Source organism: Pelodiscus sinensis, chromosome 3 (genome assembly GCF_049634645.1).
Source record: "Pelodiscus sinensis isolate JC-2024 chromosome 3, ASM4963464v1, whole genome shotgun sequence".
Taxonomy (NCBI): Eukaryota; Metazoa; Chordata; order Testudines; family Trionychidae; genus Pelodiscus; species Pelodiscus sinensis.
Genome location: NC_134713.1, coordinates 191,175,788 through 191,202,982, shown reverse-complemented (window position 1 = coordinate 191,202,982; position 27,195 = coordinate 191,175,788). Strand labels below are relative to the sequence as shown.

At 44.4% G+C, this 27,195-nt stretch overlaps 1 protein-coding gene and 1 long non-coding RNA gene across 11 annotated transcripts in view; one reads left to right on the top strand and one right to left on the bottom strand.

Moving 5' to 3' along the window:
• Positions 1–27,195, top strand: part of PLCB1 (phospholipase C beta 1) — a 771,739-nt gene that overhangs the window by 413,290 nt on the left and 331,254 nt on the right. The window lies entirely within an intron of this gene.
• LOC112543548 (uncharacterized) overlaps positions 1–27,195 on the bottom strand; it is a 31,161-nt gene that overhangs the window by 1,281 nt on the left and 2,685 nt on the right. The window contains exons 3-4 of one of the 3 annotated variants that reach the window (XR_012903036.1): positions 11,327–11,387; positions 10,910–11,043 (exon numbers count right to left, since the gene is read on the bottom strand). The exons of 1 other annotated variant lie outside the window; for it this stretch is intronic. This is a non-coding gene — a long non-coding RNA (uncharacterized LOC112543548). Of the gene's footprint in view, positions 1–10,909; positions 11,044–11,326; positions 11,388–27,195 lie in introns of those variants that run through there. One more of the 3 variants, XR_012903037.1, reaches the window with a different exon arrangement.

The window sequence follows — 27,195 nt, the reverse complement described above, 5'->3', positions numbered from 1 at the left end:
CTGGACCTGTCCTCCATCTAGTTTTTTGGACCCACTTACACGTTTGGCCATCACAACATCCCACAGCAAATGAGTTCCACACATTTAATTGTGCGATGTGTGAAAAAGTACTACCTCTTGTTTTGTATTAAACCAAGTGCCTATTAATTTCATTTGGGGGACTCCTGATTTTTGAATTGTGTGAAGGGGTAAACATCATTTTTCTATTCCTACACCACTCATGATTTTATAGACTTCTATCATATCCCCTTCTTTGTCATCTCTTTTAAAAGATGAACAGCCTTATTCATTTTTAGTCTCTCCCTATATGGAAACCATTCCAAACCCTTGATCGTCTTTGTTACCTTCCTCAGACTCTTTTCCAATTCCATTCTATCCCTTGTCAGAAGGGGTGATCAGAACAGGATGCAGTATGGTTTTATGTAGTAGCATTTATATAGTGGTATGATATTCTGTTCTATTTTCTGCCCCTGTCCTAATCATTCATAACAAATCTGTTAGCCTTTTTGACTACTGCTGCATATTGAGCTGAAGTTTTCAAAGAACTATCCTTGGTGACTCCCAAGAACTCTTTCTTTAGTGGGAACAGCTGACTTAGAAACCCTATGTATACTTGGGATTATTTTTTCCATGGTTAATTACTTTGGATTTACCAGTGTTGAAAATCATCTGCCATTTTTTTTACAAAAATGTTAATTTTTGAAATAAAAATGTATTACACAGCATTTGGCTTCTTTGGACTAAATTAATGTGTAGGTTAGTAGGATGGGGGTGTCTCAGCTCTTCTCTGCCGCCCTGGCAGCTCTCCATCCAGGGGAAATCCTTCCAGACCTGAGTTCCCCAGAGACCTGGAAGGGTCAGGAGGAAAAAAGCGGGCTGGTTAAGACAGTTTGCCTGGGTTTGCTTAGGGCCAAAGTTTGGTGAGACAAGAACAGAGAAGGAGTTCCTCAGGGCCTGCCTTGCCCGAAATTCTGCAACTACGCACTTGCATTTTGAAGGTTTTCTTTTTTACTCTTTGTTTCAAGGCTCAGACAGGCAAATCCTGAGTTTTTATCTGTGTTGCGAGACTGACGTATCAAGCGTTTGGCCTGGGCTACTCTGCCCCATGCAGGCAGGCAAAGTGAGGAGCAGCTGCAGTACAGTGCATGGCCAGGCAAGCTGACAGTCTCACCGGGTCCCTGGGCAAGGTGGGAGGAGCCAGCTCTACACTTCCAAAAAGGGCGGAGGAGGAGGTCTGGGGAAGCCTTGTCCCCCTCCCCGCTGCAATCTGTCCCAGGCCCAGGGCTCTGGAGGCTGCTACTGTCTCTGGCAGAGGTTGGAGCGCTGTGGGCCCCTTTAAATTGTCAGGCCCCAGGACAGTTGTGCCCTTTGCTTCCTCTGTCAGTGGGCCCTGAAGTGGGCACTGCAAAGGCCTGCCTGCCAGTCAGCTTCAGCAAATTCAATAAGAGCGAATTAATTATGCAAATAAATTAACATCAAAATGCATTTGCACTCTTATAGTAAGGAGAAGTGGGAATTTAAAAAGAGATGATTTGAATTTCTTTGTTGCTGCCAATAAGGAATACATACACCTCACCTGTCAGTCAGGAATGAAATACACATGACATCCTTTCAACAAGCTTTGTGGTCGGATTTGATTCTCATACCTGGACTTTTTTTTTTTAATCAGCGAGAAGGGATTGGTGACAGATAAACTATCGACAGTTTTGACTTGCGTCTCGGCAAAGAAAGGGCTTAAAATAGGAGTATTGATTTCTGTGGGAGATGGTCTGTCAGGCTATTTGATTGGGCGTTCTCTGTCCTGTATTATTGCTTGATGGTGTGTGACAAAAGGGGGCTTTGAATCAGCTTTGAAATCTATATTTGAATTAAAAGCAATAAATTCCACTTAGCGATTTGGGATAGCTCATGTCTTTGTGCCACTATGTTCCACCAAAGCAGTCCTCAGCCTTCAATGGAGTATTATTGAAGGATGGTCCCTTCAGGATCTTGTTGTAGAACCCTTACTCACATTGGTGAAAACATACACACAAAGTCTTAACGAGCAGGATTGTGGCTGTTCGCCCAAAAGGGACAGCAGAAAGACATACAGCCTCATATAGAGCTCGGACAGGAACTGGGCTTCCTTGGAAGGCTTTGTACACTGGATGGTACATGACAAGGTAGTATAGCCTGCTCTTTCTTAGGGAACCCAGCCCTTCAGGATTGTCCTGGAAGAGTTAAAGATTAATCCTTACTTAAAAAATGTCATATGATGAAACCTCCAGGTATATACATGCAACCAAAACTGGCAACACTATCTCTCCCTCTAGAGCTAAACCACTCCATAGGTAAGTGAGGTGGAGATAAGAAAAGAAAGAAATTCCACAGGTAGGCACTGAAATAAATGGCCTGGTTTCAAGAGGTTTGTAGTATTCTCGTCATTCTACTGATAGTACCCAAATTAGACTATTTATTTAGTGGGTTAAATAGGTACCTAACTTTTGGATCCAAAGTTTCAAAATGTTTGGCCTTTTTTTTTTTTTTTTTTTTTTTTTTTTTTAAATGGATACAGACTGATAAGATATTTCTGAAGTTAGTGCCTGATCATGCATCATGGAAGTTCATAGGAGTTTTGCAACTGACTTCTGAGTAAACAGAATCAAGCTTTAAGGCCCCAGTTCAACAAACTTTTTAGCATGTGCTTAATGCTGAACTCAAAGTCTAGCTCATGCTGAAGTATTTTGCAGGATCAGGGCCTTTGAGACCTCTCTTTGCAACTTCAGCCATCTCAACTAAGCGGGTTTCTCCTGGGATTTAGTTAAAGCTAGAAATGCAAAAATGCAGCAAATGTTGTGGCCTTTGAAATTTCATTCTGTTAAACCCTGCACGAAAATGAAGTCCCACTGCCAATTTTATTTCAAAAACCTTTCCAGTTGAGTACTGTAGTCATTCAGGGACAATAATAACTATTTGTGATTAAAAAAGCACCTCACATCCAATGGAATTCTGATGTACTTTTAAAATGATAAAATGCAGGTGAAAACATTTAGTGAAATGCTTGTCGTAAAATATGCTAGCCATGAAAAAGATAAAAATCTAGGCCTTGATCTTGCAGTTGACTCTAGTTCTTACTAAGGGTGCTAAGAGTCTGCAGAAGTGAAGACTGAGGGGGGATTTGATAGCAGCCTTCAACTTCCTGAAGGGAGGTTCCAAAGAGGATGGAGAGAGGCTGTTCTCAGTAGTGACGGATGGCAGAACAAGGAGCAATGGTCTCAAGCTACAGTGGGAGAGGTCAGGGTTGGATATTAGGAAAAACTATTTCACTAGGAGGGTGGTGAAGCACTGGAATGGGTTACGTAGGGAGGTGGTGGAATATCCATCACTAGGGGTGTTTAAGTCTCGGCTTGACAAAGCTCTGGCTGGGTTGATTTAGTTAGGATTGGTCCTGCCTTGGGCAGGGGGCTGGACTTGATGACCTCCTGAGGTCTCTTCCAGCTCTATGATTCTGTGAGTGGTTATCTGACGTTTCGTCAATGCATTTTGTATCAGAGGTGCCGCAGTCCCGGACTGGCGTGAGCTGGGACTGCTCGGTCCTGGGTCCAGCAGTCTCTGTTTGCAGCAGCCCAGGCTGACCACAGGGAGAGGATGCTCCAGTAGCAGCCCCTATCTGCGGCTAACCCTAACCACTGCAAACAGGTGCTGCTTCGACCAAGCAGCCCCTACCTGCAGCCAGTCCCAGCCACCAGGAACAGGGGTTGCTTGGCAGCAGCAGCCTCTGTCGTGACAAGCCGAGGCCTGCTGCAGGCAGAGGTTACTTCATAGCAGCCCCACCCAATAGGGTTGCCAGGTGTCCGGTATTGACCCGGACAGTCTGGTATTTTCTCCTCTTGTCCGGTAAAAAAATTCAGAAAATACCGGACACCTAAAATGTGTGGTATTTTCTGATTTTTTTTATTTTTTTCCCCAGCCAGGAGGTGAAAATTCCGGGTGCTTACCAGGTTCCGCAGGGGAGCTGTCTGGCCCAGCGTAGGGAGGCAAGATGGCGGACTGCCGCCGGTAGCCTGTTGGGGGCAAAAACCCTCAAAAGCATTTCTTAAAGAGGTCACGCTGGGGTTTTTTTTCCTCAACAACTTTGGTCTCCCCCTTTTTTTTTCTGAACAGAATTTTTTCCCCGGTAGTGTTTTTTTTTTTTAGGGGGTGTGGGTTCGGTATTTTTGGTTAAACCATCTGGCAACCATACCCCCTAATCTCACCCATCCACCCCCGCCCACCGCTGCCTCTGATAGAAGTAGCGGGAAGGGGGAGGTGGTGCTTCAGAGACAGTGCTGGGGGGAACCGGCTTTTAAGCCAACTCCCCCAGCACCAGTTCCACTGGACTACTCAATAAGTTTATGCTTATCAGGTAGTCAAGTAGTCGACTACTCGCTTACATCCCTAGTTAGTACTTGTGTAAGAGTTGGCCACATACAAGTAACAGTGCTGAGTTGTATAGAGGGATTCTTTTACAAATACCCACAGTTGCTTACTCTGCTCCAGTATCTTTTTACACTGTGCCTGCAATCAGGCTGGTCATACAGTTTTGTCAGTTGGAGGGATAATGAAATCTGTGACTCAGCGACTCCAACTGAAACTGATGAGGCACTTCACATGAGAGTGGGACTTCCAGAGAAATCCTCTACCTTTGCTGGTGTTCAGTCTTTGTGGCAAAGCCAGGGGAGGTCCTTTGGCAGCACTCTAAAATAGCAGTTAAAAGAATCATGGGATATTACTCAGTACGACTCATAAAAACTCTGCTTCCTTTGCATCACATTCTTTTTCAGAACCGGAAACTAATTCCTGTCACAGTTCAGTCTGTATAAGGGTGCACAGTCAGCTTTGCATACCTTGCTGTTGCACTACTTAAACCTCATACAAGATGCCTGTGAGCTAATCTCAGTGGTGTTTGGTTTTTGTTCCTGATTTTACGGCAGCTAAGCTTTACATTATGTGTTAGAGAAAGACTCCCACAATGTCTTCACATACAAGTGCTGCCTCTATTTATGATCAGGGTATTATCAGGTATGAATATATGTGTGCATGTACAATATTTGTAAATGGTCATTTATATTCAGACATTTGTTCTGCAGAGGGAAACAATGATCAATTTACTCTTTTTCATACCTATTGCCAAGTTTTTATAAAACTTAGGAATAGTTGTCTGTAATGCTTTACTGAATTAGGACCTGATCTTTGGCTCCTCCAAGTCAATGGGACCTGTACGAGATAGAGACATATTGATGTAAATGCAATAGATGGAGGAACTGAGACAGCGAAGTTAAGTGGCTTGCCTGTGATCACACAGGGAAGTCGTTAAAACTGCTGGGAAGGGAATCTGACTCAACTCTCAAAACCGTTCATTTAGCACAAGTCCACCATCCAATGTGAAAAGCAAAGTGGCTATCTGAAAGATTTGTCGCAGAATGGTGCAAATGTCCAATTGGTACTGGTGCAAATGCTAGTTAGACCCCCTGATTCTCTTCTAAATCTTTTTTAAAATTAAAGAACTGTTAAAATATCAACAGAGGTCCCTTTTCAGCATCTGTTCCGAATAAATTCCTAGCAACCTTCCACCAGCTCTTTTGTAAGCTACGTATTCTTATTTTAGCAGTGCTGATTATGTAGCACTTTGGCAGAAGCTCCTGGTATAATAGCACTCTTTCTCCAATACAGGTCAGTCCGATGCAAAATACTACCCCACTTACCTTATCTCTAATACTCAATACATATTTATAACATGTAGAGGACTGGACTTAGATGATCTCTCCAAGTCCCTTTCAGTCCTATTGTTTTATAATTATCTGAATATTCCCTTGGAATTCCCAGAATTGCAAGTTTAGCCCTTAATCAAATGATATCTGCGTTCTTACCCAGAAGGCTGTTTTCAAGTGCCTGACCATCCAGTCTCACTAAAAGGGCTTCTTGCACTATGGCCTTTGAGAGTTATAGAAACTGAAAGAGGAAGTATTAAGCAAGGTGCTTTTACTAAAAGGAAGATTCCAGGTTTTTAATATTTGCCAACCCCAAGGATTCAGAAATCATGAGTCAGGTTTCCAAAATCAAGAAATTGGCTTCAAAATCCTGAGATTTACTTTAAAAACCCCACTCATTTGTGATTCTTTTTCCTGACTTTCTGGTTTTTGTGCCTCTGGGGTTCACATTTTCTTGCTTTGATAAAAGTGGGACTTAATGCTTAATGTGCTTAAATGCTACCCTAAATAAGGCTGGTTTTGGTCATTCAGAATGCAGCTAATTTAGATCCATGTAATAGCCACATGAAGTTAGTATTTCCACAGCAGCAGCCTTTAAAGATCTAGGAGTTTACTATAATTGGATTTTCCCTCCATATATTTCAGTATTCTCATGTAGCATTCATAATTTTATTGCAAAAAATCTTAAAGCTGATAATACATCAAAATGTCTTTAAGTTAACTGCGGCCATTCAGACAGTTCAGCTTTTTTAATAATATATGTAGCATCATGACTGTAACACATCATGCTACAATACTTAAGTGGCTAATAACTTTAATACACTTTTCTGCCAAAAAGGCATTCAAAGTAGACGTCCCTTTAGAGCAGAAAATGGTTTTTATGAGAATCTGGTATTTTTCAAAGACTTGAATGATATCTAAAGGAAAAAGTAATTCTTGTGAAAGGCATGATCTTTTCTGGAACTATTCTAAGGGACTGAAAGGTTAGACTTAGGGAATCAGTGATGTAAATTTGCCACGCAGCTAAGAGATATGGACAGCATTCATTAATGTTCTCTGCATATGCAAAGCCAGCTATCAGTAAGCTTTGACAGGTTTTTCATAGTCTCATGTTTTTTACTGTAGAAACTGGTACACTGAGAAGCAGAATACGATAGTTAAATCATCCATGCTTTTGTTTTATATTCATTCCTTGAAACGGGGGCACGCCAGGGCCTGCAGCTAGAAAGGGCCATAGAGAGGTCCTCCAGGTTGTCTAGAGGGGCTAGGAAGAAACCAGCCATCGAGACCAGGAAGGACTACATAAGAAGCTGCAGCACTAGAGTCAGGGCAGTGGCAGCCCACAGCTGAGGGAGAGAGGACCAGGGATAACTGACTTGCCTGAAGGAGTGACTCCATGGGAGGAGCTGCTTAAAGACTATGAACTAGTAGATAAAGCTCCACGTTAAGGACAAAGGGAGTTGTCTCCGTGAGGAGGAGCCCTGGATCCACCATTCTTGATCAGAGTAAAGAGAATGAACTGAGAGAATGGATCGGACTCAGAGACACTCCACAGAGGGCACTGGGCCGGGCCTTGTTAGAGGTGTACCCTGGAAGGGGGTTGCGATATGCAGGACTTGACTTGGTCAGAGGGTTGAGTTGCCAAAGAGGCTTTTGGCATTGACAGAGGCAGAGTGTAAGCACCCACACACAGCCAGCCAGGAGCACTCCGATGAAATTAAATAAACACCCTCAAATGGAAGTGACTGTTTACAGAAAAGGTAGACAATTTTCGTTTAACAACTGATAGATACTTCCTTGCCTCAGAAATGGCTACTTGCCCTTCTAGGACAATAGATTTAATGATCACATAGCCCTTCACCTCATCCATTGCCCCATGATTCTGTATAAAGAGATCCACACCCCACTCCTCCTTCCAATTGTTAATTCCATTCAAAATGAGCAAACTGCCAGAGGGCTTTTTGTGAGAAAAGTTGATTATTTCCTCTCAGGTTTGTTGGCCCCTTTGTGATACAGTGACAGAGAGAAGGGAAGATTTCAGGCAATTTGGGAGCAGGAGGGTGGTTGAAATTCTTGAAAGGAGGTTTTCTGCTGTCTCTGTGCATGTCTTTGGGATAGTAGAAGGCACAAGGGTGGGATTATGTGAACTTCAAACTCAGTGGGAGGAGGGATAGCTCAGTGATTTGAGCATTGGACTGCTAAACCCAGGGATGTGAGTTCAATCTTTGAGAGGGCCATTTAGGGATCTGGAGCAAATCTGCCAGGGATGGTATTTGGTCCTACAGTGAGGGTAGGGGACTAGACTCAGTCACCTTCCAACTCTATGAGATAGTTATATCTCTCTCTATATCTAGTGTTTCTCAAAATGGGCTAAATTTGCCTTGTAGCTAAATTCTCTCTGATCTGGGCCACAGAGCTGATCCCTTGATGTCTGTTCTACTCAGTGGGTGCAATTCACCCCTTTGCAAGAGTCCTGTAGACTATTTAAGTCCTTCTTAAGTCCCCAGAATAGCACAAAAGAGGGGACAGGACAGAAAAATAGAGGTGAAGAATTTCATCATGCAGATAACAGAGGAAATTGTGACCCTAAGATAGCATCATGACCCACAATTTTAAACTCAGATCTATAGGGATCCTGTAGAGTCATCACACACATTTTTGAATCAGGACTCCCTGAAGCCTAAATTAGGAGGGTTACAAGGTTATTAGGTGGAGGGGCATTTACAACAGTGTTAAATATAAAAAAGCATGTTTTGAATTTCTAAGTTGGGGTCACACGCAGAGACTCCTTGTGTGAAAAGAGTCACCAGCACACATATCTGAGAACCACTGAGCTAAAAGGCTCTCCTCCAAGGAGGAACAATGGAGTTTCTGATTGGTCCACTCCTTCCTGTTTAAGCAAAAAGGAGAAATAGCTGGCCTCTGCCGTGCATTGGACTCCTCACCCAGTGCTATTTGTTAATGTCTTTTAATCCTGACCTCCTGGTTTCTTGACTCAGCCTGATTCCTGGAAGGAATTTGACTCAGAGTTCTTGATCTCTGCTTTGTCTCCATTTCCTGAGCTCCTGGTTTCTTTACTCAAGGATTCCTGGTATCTAACTCATAATTCCGGATCTCTATCTTGTTTCCTAACTCATAATTCCAGATCTGCATCTTGTCTATTTTTCCTGACCTCCTGGCTTCCAGCTTCAGCCTGATTCCTGGGACCTGCCTCCCTGCCTCAACACTTATCATTAGGCATGTTTGCCTACATCGTTATCTTGATAGATTGGTTCTGACTGTATAAAACCAATGCAGACCCCAGGGAATTTAATGCAGAAACTTCAGTTAAGTTCCATGGGTGAAATACATCATGCACTATGTAAAAATTATTTAAATATATACATTTATAAATATCTGTTTCATCACCAAACTAATCCTACTATATTCTAAATGACTGAACTCATAGTCAGATAAAAGTTACAACTAGATAAAAATGTTGCTCATTTTAAGGAAATTATCCTTTTGAAGTCTTGAAATGATACCAACCTAATATTTAGATGTGGGAAAGGATGAACATTCCATTTTGTGAAGGATTTCAAGTTTTTTAACTTTGGCTTAGTTCTCATGTGGAGTGAAAACTCAAAGTTTTGAAATTTTGCATCAAGGAATTAAAAAAAAAAAACGGTGTTTCAGGTCAATCAAAATGTTTCCTATTGACTTTGAGTCCTTAAAATGTTTTATTATATAATGCATATTACACAACATTTTCCAAAATTCAAAACAAAAAATCCTTTCTGAGCAAGAAAGCATAATTATTTCATTCTAAAAATGTCACAATGGGCATTTTAGCATTGTCAGAATCACCCCCCCCCTTTTTTCTGAAATAAATTTCTATGAAAGGAACCCTCTTTTGCAAAGTCTTTTGATATTGATAAAACTGTGTGGTCTGATGAAATACGACTTTGTCAGACTTTCTCTGGCCCGCTCCTTTAATGCCTCAGAGAAATAAGATGCATAATGATAATATATTTTATTGCAGGTGATTGAGTAAATGTCACGTGTCCAATGTGGGAACAGGCATTACATTTCTTACTAAAGTGGTCTTTAGGACCAAACTTTGTTGTGTTGATAGATTAAACTATTCATATATTCATAGATTTTAAGGCCAGAAGCAGCGGGGGCCGATAGCCACCATGACCCTCGGGAAAGATGGGGAGGGCTTTGTGCCACAGAAGGATCAGTTCCTTGGGCAAAACAACTCAGAGCCCCTTAGAGTGTGTGGCACAGCACTGTGGCAGAGATTGGAAGGACCTGGGACTCTAGCTGCTGATGCTGTTGCATTAGCAGCAGTGGCAGCCAAGAACCCTGGTCCCCTTGGAGTCACCAGGCCCTGGAGTAATTGTGCCCTTTATCTCCCCCACACATACATCCTCAGATCTGGCAAGAAGGGACCATCTGATCTGATCTCCTGTGTAACAAGACCATAGAATTTCATCCAGGTTCTCCTGTATTCAATCCAATAAATTGTGTCTAAATAAACTATGTCTTCCCAGAAAGACATCTAGTCTTAAAGGCTTCAAGCGATGAAGGATCCAGCACTTTGCTTGCTAGTTTCTTTCAAAGCTTAATCCTCCAGTTCAAAAGGTTATTCCTTATTTCCCGTTTGGCTTTCCGTGCCAGACCTTGATTCGTTGTTATGCTTTTCTCTACTAGATTAAAAAGAGCCTGTTAGCATTTTCTCACAGAGAAGGTCCTTGCACCTTCTTGTTATAGCCAACATTCCTTTTAAAGCAACCTGTACACACAAAACATGCAACAAAAAAGAACTAAGCTTTCCACTGCCATTCCTTTCATTTACTAAAAAATGTGGTAAATGAATGACTTTAATGAATGGGACTTGGTAGGATATTTTAGTTATGCACCTGTTTCTAAAATGCACCATAGTCTTGTTGAGTCTTTTGCTACTCATTTCAGTTGTGAGAATTCTGGTTGTTGAGAAAATGTTGTTAGCATTTGGCACATTCTCCAAGTGTTTGACACAGATCTGAGAGGAGAGTCAGCTGCTCGGAGGAGGCGGAGGGAGGGAAAGGCACTGAGGCTTTCACAGTATAATAGGCGTCACGTTTAAGGAGAAGACTTAGCTGGCCTGTTGCCCGTTGATGTGTAGAAAAATAGATCAGGGCTTGCGCTTTAATAAACACAGAAATCAGTTGTGCAGAGATGTGATAATTCAATCATTAATCCCCATGGTTCAGAGACTGTAAGGGTTAGCTGGGCACTATGCAATACGCTAAACAGTTCTTCTGGGTGCGGTATGATTAGTAGGTTGTCTCTGTAAAACAATGCATGCAGATTGTTAAAGCTGGGTCGTAGCTTGAGCTATGAAGCCAGCTGGCTCTCAACTTAGGCTGTAGAGCTCCCTTGTTCTTATCTCTTGCTGTAAGTGGTCTAAGTGCCACTCCATGAAATAGTGAGCCACAGTAGGTATGGGGGTTAGTTACAAACTTCCCCTAGCTGAGGAAGCATGTCCAAGCATTAGAGACCCAGTTGAGATCCCAGACAAGCCCCCATTTATATTAGGTGGCAGTTATATTAGGACCCCCTCTGTTCCTCACCCAACTCTGCTCCTCTCCAGTGTCTTCTCTGTGGTGGCCATATCAGCTCTATCGCTCATTTCTGCAGGGAAACAAAAATTATGCTCCAAAAATATTAATTTCCCCAAAATGCTGCATTGTGCAGCGGCACAGCATTCCCCCAAGAGTAATCTTTCAGTAAACATCCAAGCATATTGCAAGTAGGATCTTATCTGGTAATGTCTTGAATCAATCCTGAATACAGCCGTCATCAGTATGTCAGACTTACATGGATGCTAACATTGGCAATCTGCCATTTATCCACCATGTCCCGAGATATTTTATAATCTAAATGGTAGTTCCTGAGTGTTTGGTGCTGAAAGACTTCATCTATAGCACAGATATTTTCTTTATAAGCCTATCTAGCTGGTTTTCTGGACTCTGAAAAAGAGCTGGGTAATTTCTCTTTTTCCATGCGTCCTCGCTAAAGCCCCAGTCTCGCAAAGCACTTGAGCCCAGATCCTCAAAGGCATTTAGATTTCTAACAGAAATTGATTTCAAAGACAATCAAGCTTTGTGGGATCAAGACTCTAAGCTGATGGACTCACTGACAACAGATAAGCCCCCCAACAGCAGCACAATTTCAGTCCCTTTCTTTAGGGGTGGGTTTATTTCTCCAAACCCAAAAAGTCAGACATTAAAAAGACAAACCAGGTCCTTTCCTCTTACCTAGCCTCTCTTGCAGGGTCTTTCTCCCCACTGAACTGCCTGGTGGCCTACAGACCAGCTGATTAGATGATTACGTCCTTCCTAGTCGCACACCCATCAAGAGCGAGGTAGCTAATTGGTCACAGGTGGGGCTAAGACTGACCCCCTCCCCATAGAAGTCCAAGTATTCCTTGGCCTAAGAGGTCAGTATTTTGCCATCTGTCAGAATCACCACTTGCGTCCCAATTTATTTCTCCATATAATTTCGGCAAAAAGTGTTCAGGAAAGGTGACAATGACTTCTCTGTAGTTCTCTGAGCCCTCCAAAGTAGAACTGCATGGCTGGGATGGGATGTGTATCGACAAATGTGATTATGGAGCACCATTTCAGATTTTAAGAGGAGGGTCAGGTCTGGGGGCCCTTAGGCACTGAACATTCTTGGAAATATTGAAGGATGAAATATAAAAATCAGTCTATTTCAGGAGCATGTGTTGTGATTATTTCCTATATTTTTCATAAGAATTCATATAGATTTACTAGTCCAAAATTATCAACATAGGCCAGACTGACTATTTGTAAAGCTAAGGAATCTGCATCTGTGGCATGCAGAGCCAGTGCCAAATAAAACCTATTTTTTCCAGCTTATAAAACCACAACGTTCAAAACACATATGAGACAAAGATGGTAAAATGTTATCGATCCCCCAGCCTTGGTGTATCCATCTATTAGCCTTTGCACAGCTAGCAGCATAGCCGCTCAGTGTGATTGATTGCTACTATTTTTAGCAGAGAAACATCAAATGATTTATTAAAAAAAATAAAATCTACTTACCCCCTGTCTGTAGCCCCCCATTATCAAACAGGAATGACATTTACTGAAGTCTGTGGTATTAGTCCCTGGTAGTTTAAATCCACAGATAACTCCAGGTGGAGTCATAGCTTTCCTCATTCTAATTTAAAACATTAACTACTCACGGAGAATTTCTGAAGTCGATCCATTAAATCCTCTACGACAGTGTTTCCCAATTGGTGCTCCATGGAACCCCAGGGTTCCGCGAAGCACAAGTAAGGGTTCCGCGAGAACTCGGCACTTCCCCGCCCCCTCTTAAAGAGACAGAGCCTTTTTGCGGCAGGAGTTGGCGGGTCTTTTTTTTTCCCCCTCAACAAATTTTACCCTGGCAACCCTAGGGGTTCCTTGAAATTCTTTCAAGCTGAAAAGGACTCCGTGGCCAAATAAAATTAGGAAACACTGTTCTACTATATAGTTTAGAGAGTTTGTGCATTTGTCTGGCAGAGTGTCTGTCCATCTCTGAGTCAGTTTGTTCAAGAACTCCTATACAGTAAGAGCTAGCGTCAGCCGACAGTCAGGGCAGTGTGTGTGTGTGTGTGTGTGTGTGTGTGTGTTACCGAGAAAAGGTTTAACGTCCGTGACTTTACCGCTAGGACTGGGGTCCCGTCGCAGAGGGCAGCCAACAGGCTGACAGACGCCCCGAGTTAATAGGAAGAGCTTATTACATCTCAGATTTCAGCTGCTAGGATACAAGATCCCTCCGCAGCGGGCAGTCTAGGGAAGACTGAGAGATGCCCCAACGGATCTGTCACCTGGGAGTGGCACGATCCAAACGCCCAAGCTCTTCCTAACCTGTCCCTTATGACCGGCTGAAGTTCTTTTAAATTGTGCTTGGTTCTGTTACAGCAACTGAAGGAGTCAGGTTAAAAACTTAAACAGTTACAGGTTTATTAAAAAGACTTATAAAAGCATATGGTTACAATGGCTATTGCTCTCTTTCTTAACTCCTAGCAAATATAGATCTTAAAAATGGTTACAACGAAAATAAAGATAGAAAATAGAAATAATGGTACCAAGTGACAGCTTAATCTTTAAAGAGCTCTAAGTCTATGTGTACACTTAAGACAAAGGACCACATCCAGGTACAATTTTTACCCCTTTTTGTGCCTCTCGACTCCAGCATGTCAGGCCAGGGCCGGTCTCTCAATTCATAGGAAAGACTAATACGAGGTCCCCTTGGAACCTCAGGAGGTAAATCACCTAACCCAACCAGCAGATAGATAGTAGATTGACACGCAGAGTAAATGTGTTGCTGGACCCATCTTTATACCCATAGGGGCCCATATCCTCTTTCTTATCTAAGATGCCAAATTGTACTGGTCCGTTTTGTGGCGCCAGTTCTTACAAGGAAGTTTCAACTTAATTTACACTTGCAAGAGAGATAACTAAATTGTGAGTACTAGACATTTTTTTTACTGGGCGAGAGATTCCTCCCCCCGCGGATGGCTGTGTGTTCGTATCAATATGGGATTTAGTCAAGGGCACTTCTCGGCAGCCTCTTGGTCAGCAATTGGCATATCTCTGTTTACAGCCATTCACGGTTACTGAGCCTGCATATCCAGGCAAGCAAAAATGGATGTTACAAGGGGGGGTTCCTGTCTGGCTACAGCTAGGACCACTCTGGAATGCAGCTTCCTCTTATCATAACTTAAACCAAGGTCAGGGTCTGGTTGTATGCATGGGATATGCATAGGATATGCATGGAATGGGGAGAAGCCAGCAGGCAGCCTGTGTGGGCCCCCTTCCTGCTCTGGGCTAGCCCCAGAGAGAAGCCACCAAGTGGGCTGTACAGCCCCCACCACCCTGTGCCCATCCCAGCCATGGGCAACACCAGGTAAGTTTTCTAGTGGATTATAAATGAAGCTATTAGTAATTAGTTGATCATGTTTCAAATTGTGGAGAGAAGAATGAACGTAAGAATGGCCATGCTGGGTCAGACCAATGGTCCCTCCATTTACCTCTCTACATAACTGACCATTTATCCATATTTTCTGTGTATCATGTTTTAAGCATTTATTGATCCATGAGGGGACCTTCGCTTTTATCCCGTGACAGCGTAAGAGCATTGCTTTAGATCCCTTGGTGAGGCACCTTGTCAAAGATTTTCTGAAAGTGTAGGCACATTAAGGCCACTAGATCACTCTTGTCTCCCTGTTTGTTGATCCTCAAGTAGAATTATAGTGAATTGGTGAAGCATGATTTCCTTTCCCAAAAGCCGTGTTAACTCCTCTGCAACATAGCATTTTCCTCTGTGTGTCTGACAATTCTGCCCTTTGCTAGAGTTTCCACCAATTTGCCTGGTACTGAAGTTAGACTTACTTCCCTGTAATTGCCTCTGGAGCCTTTTTAGAAAATTGGTGTCATGTTAGCTATCTTCCAGTCATCTGATACAGAGGATGGTTTAAATCAGCGTTTCTCAAACTGTGGGTCACGACCCCCAGGGGGATAGCCACCAACTTACAGGGGGGTTGCAACTGGATCCAGTTTTTTTTTTTAATTTGAGTGACTCCCCCCCCCCCCCGCACTCTCACCAAAGTTCTTAAGCAAAAAAAGGGGGGGGGGAGAGCCAAAGTTGTTAAGCAAAAGGTGTACCACTTTGTCCAGTTTGGGACTGCACCCACCCCTCCTCCTGAGCCAGGCCCCCCTGTCTCCCCATCCCAATGCACTCATGTCTGCCTCAGAGCAAGAGGTGCTAGGGGGCCTGCCTCATGGGGAGGGGGGAGTGCACTGGGATGGGGGGCGCTGGGGGGCCTGCCTTAGGGGGAGGAGGGATTGCTCTGGGATGGAGGGCTGCTAGGGGGCCTGCCTCATGTGGAGGATGGAGTGCACTGGGATGGGGGGCCTTGGAGGGGGGGCCATTTGGGTCAAAAATTTGTCAGGGATGGTACGTGGTCCTGCTGCGAAGGCAGGAGACTTGACTTGATGACCTGTCAAGGTCCCTTCCAGTTCTAGGAGATAGGCAATCTCCATTAATTTTTATTTAATTTAGAAATAAATTTTGATATGTTCTGGACTGCTCTTGGCAATGTATTAGGCAGACGATGTCTCTCCAAAGGCCATTTGCAATACAAGTTGATTGGCCATCCTCAGTCTGAATTGAAATAGCCGCTACTGTGCCATATCTCCCTGGCTGTTTTCGGAGGGAATCATAATGAAATGGTCAACTGGCTTTCCAAACTCCATCAAGCTTGTATGCTCTTGTGGTGCTTTAAAAAAAAGCTCGTGGTGCTTGTTGAGGAACACGTAGTCCTCCTTCAGAAGACAGAAACGTTTCTTCACACTTGGTGATGCTAGAGCATGTCTCTACAAGAACAGGAAAACTATTTCACTAGGAGAGTGGTGAAGTACTGGAATGAGCTACCTAGGGAGGTGGTGGAATCTCCATCCCTAGAGGTTTTGAAGTCCCGGCTTGACAAAGCTCTGGTTGGGATGATTTAGTTGGGATTGGTCCTGCTTTGGGCAGAGAGCTGGACTTGGTGACCTCCTGGGGGCTATTCCAGCCCTAGGATTCTATGAATAACAGGGTTAAGCATAATCCATGTATGTAGCATCTGTAACCTTTTCTCAAATTCAAATGTGCGCACTTCCTGTTCAATGAGCACTCCACACAGAAACTCCATCAGAGTACGGACAACTTCAAATGCCATGGTTCTTGAACTGGGGTGGGCAGTAAGCCAGCCATGGGCCACATGCAGTTAGCCCCTGATGGGCCGCCGGACACTTTATTTACCTGAGCATCACCGGTATGGCTGCTTGCAGTTCCATTGGCTGTGATTCCCTGTGGTTAGCCAATGGGAGCTGCAGGAAGCAGTCTCTTGGAATGTACCACTTCCTGCAACTCCCAGTGACTGGGATTGGTGAACCACAGCCAACAGGAGCTTTGAGCGGCTATACCAGCGGATGCTCAGGTAAATAAAGCATTTGGTAGCCCACCAGGGGCTAACCATGGTGAACCACATTTGACCCGCTAGCCACTTATTGCCCAATTCTGTTCTTGAATGATCAAGTTAGAAACCAATTCAGCATTTAGATTTTCCATGTGGAAGTATGTTAAAATTCGTTCCTGAATTATTCCTTTTTCCATAGTTATGCACTAGGAGCCACAGCAGTTCTGTTTTTAGCATTCATTTTTAGTTTTGTCAGCAAGGACACACAATTATGTGGCTTGTCTCACCTCTTCAACAACACATTCTCTCAGGACTGCTGCAGCAGAATCTATTAAATCGTTCTGACACTGGTGAGACGTATAATGTCCCTACCTGCTTGTCAGTTAGTTCAAAAGGCTGGGCTTAGTGGAATTAACCAGCTCCAAAATGTCAGTGTCATTTCTTCTAATGCTAGAGTTGTCTGGTTCATCAAGGCCCTGAAAAGCAATACCTTGTCCTGATCCGAGTGTGAATACTTTTTAAAGTATTTCAACATGCTGTTCATTTTCAGTTACGGGAGCACCATGGTTGGAAATGAGCACATTCCTAACACATGCCGAACCACTGGTTTCAATTTTCTTGTACACTGACCAGGTAAGGGATATTTTCTTATGCCAGGAACTGAGGGCCTGCTGGTGGAATGAACTTTGAAAATTCTTCCATGTCTTCAAACCTCTCCCAATAAATGTTCTGTTGCCAGTCATTTCTCCTGGTCTCTTTTGGCTTTGTGTAGCAAAGTGACATCATGGAAAACAAAGAACAATGAATCGGAGTTGAATATTTAGGCAGTGGTCACAATGAAAAGCAACTACACTTGATATATCAACCATTTGCAGGAGAATATGTATTCCGTTTCAGTTTGACTGGCCAATTTTATGCAATGAAATACATCCAGGTATGAAGGGTGTTCTCCGTATTCCACCGTGAATAAGAAACAAACTCTACCTGTCACGTCTTTCTATTGCTTCCACTGATATCAGGTCACTGATGCATAGTGACATTCACTGGTCATGTATGGTCACTAGGATAATCCTCCAGTATATTTTTCTGAATTGACAATGGGATACTGTTCCCTGCAGAAGCATTTCCTCAATTCTTTTTCAGAGACAGCTCTTCATTTCTGCACCTTTCAAGGGCCTTTCATTTTAAAAAATACCCGAATAAATCTTTTTCAATGATAGCTGTGGCTCCATTCTGCGTGTCAAAAAATAATATTGAGCAGAATATGTGCACAAAAACATACTAACCAGCCAATGTCCATTATTATTACAGAGAGTGTTTGTTGCTCAGGTTTTTTTAAACAGGTCTCCTGTGACAGGGCCGGTTACAGTCTTCGTTTTTGTTTTAAATGAAATGTTCAATTTTATTTGATGGCAAATATGGTTCAAATTAGATTTACAAACCATTTTTCTCAAGTGGAGTTTGCACCACTTATATTTGTAAAACTGAAAGCAAAAAATACCACAATCAACGGACCGACAACACTCTTCATCCAGCATGCCACCTTCAATGAATGTCTCCATAAATCCTTGTTTTGACAGTTTCTGTAGGCAATCTGCAGCTTTCTTTAAGCCTAAGCAAACTACCTTTCCCATGGCAGTGCACCCTTCTGGACCAGTGAATTTATGTCCAGAGCAGTGTAATCCTGAATTTGAACTCACTGAATGTTTTCTTCTACAGAAATATTAAATGTTGATTTAAACTTTAGAAACAATTAACTAATGCCTTATTACACTCTCACAGCACGTTAAAGCCAAGGGTACACTGGCACTTTACAATGCTGTAACTTTCTGGCTCAGGGATGTGCACAAATAAATTTCCTCTAAGTGCAACAAGTTACAGTGCTCTAAAGCGCCAATGTGAATCAACCTACAGCATCTCCTAGCTCTGTTATGCTATGTCTACACTGCATTCTGGAACGCAAATGCAGATAAATGAGATTGCAAATGAAGCGCAGATATGAATTTCCCATGCTTCATTTGCATCATCATGTCTGGCCACTATTTCGAAATACTCTATTTCAAGATGAAAAGTGCTGTGTAGATGCAGTTATTTTGAAAGAAACCCCTTCTTTCTAAATAACCCTTATTCCTTACGGTTATTTCGAAAGAAGGGGTTTCTTTCAAAATAACCACATCTACACGGCATTTTTTATCTCAAAATAGGATATTTCAAAATAGCGGCTGGACGCGATTATGCAAATGAAGCATGGGAAATTCAAATCTGCGCTTCATTTGCGGTTTCATTTGTCTGCATTTGCATTCCTCTCTTGAAAGAGGAATGCAGTGTAGACATACCCTTAGCTACTCCCCTCACAAAGGTGGTTTACATGGAGTGCTGGGAGAGCTCTCTCCCAGTACTTGTGCCATGGCCACAGTTTCACTTTAAAGAACAGCCGCAGCTTCACTTGAAACTGGAGTGTAGAGAAAGCCTAACAATAAAATCCATTGAAAAATGTAGTTGGTTAAAGTGTTTTCCTAGTTAAGGAAAATACATGGCTAAGGAATTTTAGGTGTGTAGATGCAGTTATTTGTTGACCAGCGCACGTGCTACTAACAAAAACAGTTATTTTAAAAAAGTGTGTTTTCATTTCGCCAAGGGGCTCTTGTTCATTTCAAAAGCAGGTAGCGCGGTACTGTGCTCCCCACAGTGCTTCCGCCTTTGAAATGTAGCAAGAACCAGCAGGGCTCTTGCTACATTTCAGAGGTGGAGGCACCCTTGTCAACGAATCGAATAGTCAATACAAATTACATCGACTATTCGATTAGTCGATTAAACTATATTTAACATCTTTATGTGGAAGCAAGGAATTTCTGTTCATAGAGATTCTATTGTACCATTTGATTCGTTTAAGATTTTTGCTATATTTGACTCTATGCTTCCTTTAACGTATGGTGCCACTTCTGTTCCAGCATGACCTACTCTGTCATTCCTAGATATTTTGTACCATGGTATTGTCATTATTGATCATCATTGTTCCACCAAGATTCTACTTTGGCTGTTATATCAGTATCCTCATTAAATACCATGTGCTCAAGTTTACCAGTGATAGATCTTAGATTTCTAACATTTGTATACAAGTATTACAAATATGTCAATATTTAAATCTCTGCCTTCATGTGGTACAATTCAATGGGACTTTTTTTGTTTGATTGTCTCTTCAGTTCTTCCTTGTACTTTATCAATTTCTGTCTTCTCATCTTTACTAGGATAGAGAATGCGCTTTAATAAATCTTCCCTTAAGGGATGTCTGTGTGTGAACGGCGTGTCCCTCTGTACCTGTCAGTTTTCCTCCAAGCCTTACTTTAAAAACTCTTGTACAATTTTTTAAATTTTACATGAGAGCAAACTGGTTCTCATTTGGTTTAGATCAGAGGTGGGCAAGACAGTGCCCATGGGCCAGATCCAGCCCACCAAGTTGGTTTGATGCGGACCGCAGCTGCCTTGCCTCTCCTCTGCCCCCAGGCCAATCGAGACCTGGGGATGGGGGAGCGCCCAAAGTCTTCTTTCCCCGCCAGGGACACGCAGCACCAGACAAAACCACCAACTGTTCAAAATGGCTGGCAGTTCCCTTTAGGCACCGCGCACCTCTGGCAAGGCAGGGAGAGGAGTGAGATTATTCATGTGCTCCCACACCTGTAGGTCCTGATTGGCCTGGGGGGGGAGCGTAAGAAGTCTCCTCCCACCACCAGGAGCATGCGGCGCCTAGAAGGAACCGCCAACTGTTCAAAACATCTAGTGGTTCTCTCTAGGTGCTGCGCACCCCTGGCAGGGTGGGGGGAGGGGAAAGACGTCACGCACTCCCCTGCCCTCAGGCCCTGATTGGTCTGGGGGTGGGGAGAGTGCTCAAAGTCTTGTCTTGCTGCTAGGGGCACAAGGCGCTTAGAAGGAACCACCAGATGTTCAAAACAGCTAATAGTTCTCTCTAGGTGCCGTGTGCCCCTGGTAGGGTGGAAACAGGGGGCAAAGACCTTCCCATGATCCCCTATCCCAGGCCAATCAGGCTTAGTCTTGCCAATTGGTGGTGGGAAACAAAGAGAGGGTCTTAAGTCTCCTGGCCCTGCCCCTTCCGCCTGAGGCCCCACCCCTTCTGGGGAGGCCACAACCTCTTCCAAAATTTGTGAAGTGGCCCCCCCCCTTCAAAAATTATCACCCAGCCCTGGTTTAAATGGAGCCCATCCTTCCTTTGTAGGCTCCTTTCTCACAAGGTTTCCCCTTCCTAATAAAGCAAAATTCCTGCCCTGAATACCATCATCTCACCCCTGTATTGGTACCCTGCAGTTCTGTTGGTCTAACTGGCTCTGCATGCGAAACTAGAAGCATTTCAGAGAATGTTACCACCAAGATCCTGGACTTAAATCTCCTCCCGAGCGCTTCAATTTAAATTACTGGAGATTGCCTATCTCCTAGAACTGGAAGGGACCTTGGAAGGTCATCAAGTCCAGTCCCCTGTCTTCACAGCAGGACCAAGTACCATCCCCAACAAATTTTTGCCCTAAATTGCATCCTCAAGGATTGAGCTCACAATCCTGGGTTTAGCAGGGCAATGCTCAAACCACTGAGCTATCCCTCCACAACCTCTTTCCTACCTTTCTTTAACGTCATTGGCACCTACAAGTATTACGACCTCCAGTTTCTCACCAACACTGCATGTCCATTGAGATATCCGACAACATTCACTCTATGGCTACGACTACACGGCAACCCTCTTTCGAAAGAGGCTTTTTCGAAAGATACTTTCGAAAAAGCTTCTTTCGAAAAAGAGCAGCTAAACTACAATCAGTACTTTCGAAAAGGCAAGCTGCTTTTTCGAAAGAGAGCACCCAGGCAGTCTAGATGCTCTCTTTGGAAAAAGCACAGTTTGCCTTACATAGCACCTTATTCCGAAAGAGCACTTTCGAAAAAAGGCGTTATTCCTCGTGAAATGAGGAGTAATGCTGTCGAAAGAAAAGCCACGTTCTTTCGATTTAATTTAGAAAGAAAGCAGCTATAGTCTGGTGACGTTTTTTTTTTAAAAAGGCTCCTTTTTTAAAAAAAAACCCTGCAGTCTAGACACAGCCTATATGGGCAATTCGTCATGCAGTTCTCCCAGTCATCTCAAACCCAGCAATCTATATTTTAACAATTCAATCCTCTATTACTATTCTCTGCCTGTCCTCTTCCCTGTAGGGTATCTTAGTATCAACTCAGTGGTAACAAGGGTCCCTGTTATGGGACTCTTTCCCTCTTTTCCAGCTTGATATTTTCCTTTGCTGAGGCTTTTATCCTCCTCAGCAGTACAGAAGCTATGAAACTGGAGAATGGCTGCTCTACTGTGTCCTGAAAAGTCTCTTCTCTGCACTGCTCTGTCTCCCTTAGCTCCTCCAGTTCAGACTGTCCGGTTTCAAGAGCCTGTTCTTGGACACTAAGGCAGGGCGAGGCAAAATATGGCCTGCAGGCCAGATCCGGCCCACCAAGCCACCAGATCCAGCCTGCAATTGCAGTGGGGAGCCTCAGACAGACTCCCTGCTTGCTGTCCCCCATGACCACATGCTGCTCAGAAAAGCAGCTGCCGGCCGTTTGTGTTTCACAGTTGTGAGGGGAAGGATAGGGGAAAGCTTCAGGTGCTACCCCCACCCCAGCACAATCCCATTGGCCAGTTTCTAGCCAATGGGAGCTGCCTGTTTGAAGAAGAGGCAGTGCGGGAAGCACCACTGCCCCACTTCCCTCCAGCTCTTATTCGCTGATGCACATGGCCCCTGCAGCCTCTGCGGGGCCAGGGCAGACTGCCTGAGAAACCTGCTGGGCTGCTGGCTAGGAGTCACCCAGGTAAGTCTTCAGGCCAAATCCTGCCTCTGGCACCCCAGTACCTCCCTTTCTCTCCCCAAGCCTCCTGCCCCCTATGCTACATAACCCAAACACTCTGCTCCCCTCCTGAACCCATACCGCTCCCAGATACTGCACCCTAATTCCTTGCCCTAGGTCAAACCCCTGCTCCCCAGTCCCCTGCCCTAGATCACAATTACTTCCAGCCTTAGGTTACAACTCAAACCCCTGCTCCCCAGTTTCCTGCCCTAGATCACGATCACCTCCAGCCTTTGGTCACATCCCAAACCCCTGTACCCCCTTGTGCATCCAAGAGGTCACATACCAAACCCCTGTACCTCCTCCTGTACCCCAGTCCCATGCCCCAGATCACAACTGCCTCCTTCAACTAAACTCCCTCCCAGACCCTACACACCCTCCTCCTGCATCCCAATCCCTTACCCCAAGCTCCCTTCTGCACCCAACCTCTATCCCAGACCCTGCTTCTCCTCCATTAATATCATGGGGTACGTCTACACTACAGCGCTAATTCGAACTAACTTAATTCAAATTAGTTAATTCAAACTAAGCTAATTCGAATTAGTGCATCTAGACTAAAAAATTAGTTCGAATTAGCGTTTTGCTAATTTGAACTAGCATGTCCACACTGAGTGGACCCTGAACTGAGGTTAAGGATGGCTGGAAGCAGTGCCGGCAGGGCATCAGATTAGGACTTAGAGCGTGGAGCTGCTGCCTCAGGCTAGCCGAGGGCTGCGCTTAAAGGGACCTGACCGCCACCCCGGACAGACAGTTCTCAGGGGTGCCCCGCTTGCAAAGCAGTCCTGGCTTGGAGTGCCCTGAGTACCCACACTTGGCACATCACAGCACTCGGCCATCAGCCCGGCTGCACTTGCCGCAGGCTGCCATCCGGGGGGGGGGTGTGTGTCAATCAAGGGGCTTCAGGAGAGCTTCCACTCTGAGAAGCCTGCAGAGCCACCCCAGTCCTCCCCATTGGGGGCTCGTACCCCATTCCTCCCTCACCTCCTTCCACTTACCCCTCCCTAGTCCCCCTTCCTGATGTACAAAATAAAGGACACGTGTGTTCAAAAATAGAATCTGTCTTTATTGAACAAAACTGGGGGAGACTGGGAAAAGGAGGTGGGAGAGGGGAAGAGAGAGGGTGGGAGAGGGGAGGGCAACTAAAATGATTAGGGGTTTGGAACAGGTCCCATATGAAGAGAGGCTAAAGAGACTGGGACTTTTCAGCTTAGAAAAGAGGAGACTGAGGGTGGATATGTTAGAGGTCTATAAAAGCATGAGTGGTGTGGAGAGGATGCATAAAGAAAAGTTCTTCATTAGTTCCCATAATAGAAGGACTAGAGGACACCAAATGAAAGGAATGGGTAGCAGGCTTCAAACTAATAACAGAAAGTTCTTCTTCACAAAGCAAATAGTCAACCTGTGGAACTCCTTGCTGCAGGAGGCTGTGAAGGCTAGAAATATAACAGAGTTTAAAGAGAAGTGAGATAAAGTCATGGAGGTTGGGTCCATGGAGTGGTATTAGCCAGGGGGTAGAAATGGTGTCCCTGGCCTCTGTTTGTGGAAGGCTGGAGATGGATGGCACGAGACAAATGGCTTGGTCATTGTCTTCGGTCCATCCCCTCCAGGGTCCCTAGTGTTGGCTGTTGTTGACAGATAGGCTACTGGGCTAGATGGACCTTTGGTCTGACCCAGTACGGCCATTCTAAGCTCAGGGTCAGGGGTCTCAGTGGACCACCTTGATTTTCATGCACACCTGCTCCTGGGTGGCCAGGCTGGCAGCTATCCTGCCCTAGACGGCCACTTTCCTGTGGCTAGTGCGGAGGTCGTGGATGAGGTCCACGATGTCTGCACTAGACCAGGCGGGCGCCCGCCTCTTGCGGACCTGGGCAGGCTCCCGGGAGCCGCCAGCCTGGTCCCGGGAAGAGGCGGAGGGCTGGGTGGCAGCAGGTGGCTGGCTCGAGTCATGCCAGATGCAGGGTCTGATGGCTGGGTGCTTGCAGGCTTGCACCTGGCACGGGCACCGTAGCCAGCCCGTGCCCCTTTAAGGGCTCCGGGGCCGGGAGGGGGGCAGACGAGTTTCCCTGGTGGTGCCCAGAGTGGCCATCAGGGAAAGCTGGGGAGGGCTAGCCTCCCACTAGTTTGAATTAAGTGGCTACACAGCCCTTAATTCGAACTAGCTAATTCAAACTAGGCGTTAGTCCTCGTAAAATGAGGTTCACCTAGTTCGAATTAAGCGCTCCGCTAGTTCGAATTAAGTTCGAACTAGCGGTTTGCATGTGTAGCGTCTATCAAAGTTAATTCGAACTAACGTCTGTTAGTTCGAATTAACTTTGTAGTGTAGACATACCCTTAAAGAGTGCAGCCTGTAACCACTTTCCAAAATCTTGAAGTGCCCTCCGCCATCAAAAATTATTGGCCACCCCTGCTCTAAGGGCTCTGAGTAACTGGCATCAAATGCACATGTGCTTCATGCTCACAAGATTGGTATCTATACATACAACATTCAGTGAAATACACGCATAGTCCCTCCCTCACTGGTGCTGGACTTCTGCCCTTATTATTTTTACTCTTGGGTAAAAACCAGGCAAACGTCGTCTGCACTGTGTTCTGGTTGACAGAAAAGTCTTCTTGGTCTGTTTTTCTCCTTTCCCAGCAGCAAACCATCCTCTCTGTGTTTTTCATTTTGCCGTCAAGCTCCCATAGTCACCTCGCCTGCTTTTCTTTTCCTTTTCTGTGTGTGTCTTAGGTGTGAAAACCTGTCATTAACTTTGTTTATCCATGAGGTCTGCTTCGGTTCAGAGCACAAACAATAATATTCCTCCTCTACAGCATATATGAGTAAGCTCATTATTCTGTCTCCTTTCCTACGTAATTTACCCTTGTACCCAATATTTAAAGAGGCCCAGCATTCCATGAAAGGCAGCTTTTCTATTTCCTCCCAATTAGCATGTGGAACTTGAAAATATTCCTTTGAAGCCGGCTAAGCATTCAGTAGATACACGTAAGCCATGCATGCAAATGCATGCAATATCTATCAGATGTCCTTGTTAGATTAATGTCTACTAGCATGTTGATATTCCTCCTATGCTGAGATCTCTCTTTTTTCCAAGATAAATGGCCATTTTCACACTCTGAAATGTACCATCCTGCTATAATAAATCCCATTTGTATTGGACAATCAGCACTTAGTTTGTCTTTCAGAGGGTATTCAAATTTTGAAGAACTGTCGCATGAATAATAACTACATTTACTTAACAGGGGGAAAAGTTTACATGAGAGCTAAATGGGAACTGCTATTATATCTGTCTTTCACAGATCACAAGTGATTCAATTCACTAGAGAGACTTCATAATGTCTTAACTTTTCTGAAGGAGTGCGAGTGTTGGTTTTAGAAATAGTACAGCAATTTAACCCAAAAAGGATCTGATTTACTAGGCAATTTTTTCATATTTATAACATCCTGTACATTTTTACTCTTGGAAGAAGTCTGTGCTACTGGATTGTGCTAGTCCTCTACAGAGGCGGGGAGGGGGGAGAGAGGGAATGTTATCAATTTGACTTTAAAAAATTGTCCATCGAGCTGTCCTTGTCTGAAGACTGTAAACTTTTCAGAGCAAGGGCCGTGCATTGTTTTAAGTTTGCAAAGCAGATATGTTGGCAATCGAAATCATCAAAAGCCAAGAGACTGAACCAAATATGCCGAAACATTTTCTTGCAAATTATTGTGTTACCAGTGCCAAAATTCAGGTACTATATTTAGTGGCAAAATTAATTAAATATCTCTTCGCTCTGTAGAAATGATGTGCATTCCTTTATTTCCAACACTACTCCAAGGCTACGTCTAGACTGGCCACATAAGACGGAATAGGCATGCAAAGCAGGCAAGTCAGAATAGGGAAATCCGCGGGGGATATTTAAATCCCCCGCGGGATTTAAATAAACATGGCCGCCGCTTTTTTTCCGGCTTGGGGAAAAGCCGGAAAAGAGCGTCTAGACTGGCGCGATCCTCCGGAATAAAGCCCTTTTCCGGAGGATCTCTTGTTCCTACTTGCAAGTCACAAACCCCTTCCAAGGTGCACCTCTAACAGAGGCCCATCCCGGTGCCCTCTGTAGAGTTTCTATCGGTTTGATGCCGTTCCCTCTGTTTGTTGCCTCACTCTGAATGCAAGTGGTGCTAGACTTTCCCTCCTTTGCCCTTAGCTCAGGTCTTCACCTTAAAGTCCATCAGTCACTCAACAGCTCTGGACTGGGTGCTGTCCCTGGTTCTGCCAGCAGCCGCTCCAGACTGACTTGCCAGGGCTGAGCTGCAAATCAGCTGCCTCTAGTCCTGCAGCTCCTTTTGTAGGCCTTCCTGGCCCCTGATTGGCTGGTTCCTCCACAACCTCTCTAGGCAACTTAGGAATTCTCTATGGCCCTTCTCTGGCCTCCAGGCTTAGTCCACCCCATCACAGGGCCAGATCCAAAATGCATTAAAATCACTGATTTCAGTGGAATTTGGATCAGGCCTTATGGCTGTGATTCGCCAAAGCACTTATGAGCACTTGATTAACATTCAAGGCCAGGTGGGTTGGAAAGTTTAAGAGGTCCTGATGATTTGTCTCT